The sequence below is a fragment of the Gracilinanus agilis genome, chromosome 3 (assembly GCF_016433145.1).
Source record: "Gracilinanus agilis isolate LMUSP501 chromosome 3, AgileGrace, whole genome shotgun sequence".
Lineage (NCBI taxonomy): Eukaryota > Metazoa > Chordata > Mammalia > Didelphimorphia > Didelphidae > Gracilinanus > Gracilinanus agilis.
In genome coordinates, this window is record NC_058132.1 from 527,858,100 (window position 1) to 527,860,864 (window position 2,765).

Here is a 2,765-nt window from a genome sequence, read left to right on the forward strand (position 1 = left end):
CTTCCTTCCTTCCTTCCTTCCTTCCTTCCTTCCTTCCTTCCTTTCCTTTTCTTCTTTTTTAAAAAGAAATTAAAGGATTTTATTAAAAATATGTCGATGGGTAGATTGTTGGAGATCAGCCCACAGGTCACCTTTCCTATACCCACTCTGGGTCCCCACAAATGACTGGCCTTGCCTTTGGCTCTGATGGATTGTGTTGGCATCTCTGTTACTTTTGACTTTGCCTCCATCAAAAGAACAAGAAAAGTATCTTTTATTTCATAGCATCACAGAAGTGAGAGTTAGGAAGGCCCTGGCAATCATTTATTCTAGTACCATTTTCCCTGACCATCAGGGCTTTGAACTTTTCCTTTTCTGATCCTTCAGGATACTGGGCTGGTGGATCCTTTCATAGAATAGGATGTTCTGAAGTTTATTCTATTCTTTGTAATTTACAGTCTTAAAGAATTGCCTGAGGACACTGAAAAGTTAAGTGATGGGGTGGGGGTGGGAGATGAAGTTCTCATAATCAGTATATATCAAAGAGTAGGAGCTGAGTATAGGTTCTCCAACTCTGGCCGTTAGCTTTCTATCCCACTACACCAGACTGCGTCTCATAATTATGAAAATGAATGACTTTTTTAAAATGCACACTAAAATGTATTGTTCTACTAAGCAATATGATCAATTTTTCTACATGTTATTTCTACATAATAATGTATATACTATTTGTATTATATATACATATAATTTTTATATAAGCCAATTTCTATACTTGAAATATGTATATGTGACATTTTCCCCTATGAGTTTTGTTTCATCTCCTCAAACCTTACTTTATGCAATCTTAGATTTACCCACTAGAGAGGATACATTTAATTTCCCTTCATTTATATATTCTATAATCCATGTCATAAATATGCACATGTGAGCATGGGCCCCCCTCCCAATATTCTTCAATTTCCATGAGCACCCTCCACTCTAATATATAAGAAGCTCATTCCTGAGAACGGGGAAAAGAACTTGCTAAGGAGGGTGAGTTGCTTGTGTCAGAGATGAAGGAGTATGTGTGAGGGAGAATCTAAGAGGACGAGTTCTCTTCATTTTGTCCAGAATATTAAACTGTCTCATTGCTTTTGTGTCTGGCCTGCAGCTGGGTCTTTCCTGAAATAAATTGTAATTGCTTAAGTATCGGGGCTAATAACAAAAGTATTTTCTTCAAGGAGTCATGACAGCATTAAAATACAATTTTCTTTGGCTATTTGTTACAAATAAAAATGCCATTAAGCTTAGTGATAATTTTACCTAATTGCATTTCACATTAAGGGAAAGAAATAATATTAACATTTTTTTAATTTTTGATTTTGATAATCAGCCAAATAATGCTACTCTGTTGAGAAAGACTTTTTTCATTTGAGTAGCCTTAACATGTAAAATATTTTATATTTTCAATTAAAATTAACTTGCCATCATTTTTCATATTAGATATTATATAATGCTATAGATACATGTAAATATATACTTAAATAAATAAAATAATATAGAATTAAATTAAAATATAATTTTCCATCATTTTAATCTTAGATTTCAACTAGTTGAGTGCATCATCTTGAACTTAGTCTCAATTTTAGTAACTCTACTTGGAAACAATAATTGTGAGAGCATAATGTTTATTTTATTCATAATGATTGACTGATATACATATGTCTGACTTTTCAAATGTTGTACTTTTTATCAAAAAATATTTTTTGGCTCTGGATAGTCCTGCAGGAATTGCTTTAAAAAGAAACCATTCATTCACTTATGCATGAGAATACCTTTAATACTCCTAAATAGTCCTGTTTTTTTTTTCTGCTTCCAAACAATATGCTGACAGCGAAAAAATAAAAATTTATCTCAAATTAAAAAAAAATACTCCATCTCCTTATGCCATTCTGGATAAAGATGCAGCATTGACTCCTGGTCTGTGCCCACTCATGATCTGACAGGAGCCTTGATTGGCTTTGCCCACCTAAAGCTCCCAAGTTCAACCCTTCTACCAACTCCAGGAGCAGAATTGGCATTACTATGTGTACAGCCAGCCTCAGTTACTTAACCCTGCTTGCCTTAATTTCCTCACCTGTAAAATAGGAAAAAAAGTAAAAATGTAAAAAAAAAAAAAAGCTGGAATGGCAATCCACTCCAGTACCTTTGCCAAGAAAACCCCCAACTGAAACAATGGTACAACAACAATCTTCTTCTTGGGCTGCTTTAAGAAAAGCACTCTAGGTAGATTTCTACATGTAACTTGTCCTGTTATCTTCCAGCTGCTTAGTCTTTCTCTCTTAAAATTCTCCTCTTTATTTTGTATATATTTCTATATGGAAATGTTGTCTTCTCAGAAGAATATCAGATCTTTGAGGGCAAGGAATATTTCATTTCTCTCTTTGTATCCTCAGATGTATGGCTCTTTGTAGTCACTTAAACTGTCCTTTATTAGGTGATTGATCCATAGTAAAAGAATATATATGTTTATATATACACATATATACACATATATGTAAAACTAGCACCAAAACTGATCTAAAATGTACCCTTTAAAATTTAAAAGAGATAATGTATACGTGTATGCACCATTCCATTGGCAGCCCACCACCCTCCATATATAGAAAACTATCTTGCACGTAGGCATCTGTTTAATTGTTGAAGACACTAAGAATGTGGAAACCACTAGGGTTTGCCCACCCCAACCCCCCACCCCCTTGGCTAGGGATGCCCAAACTTTCCTTCAGTTGTATTTGATCGAT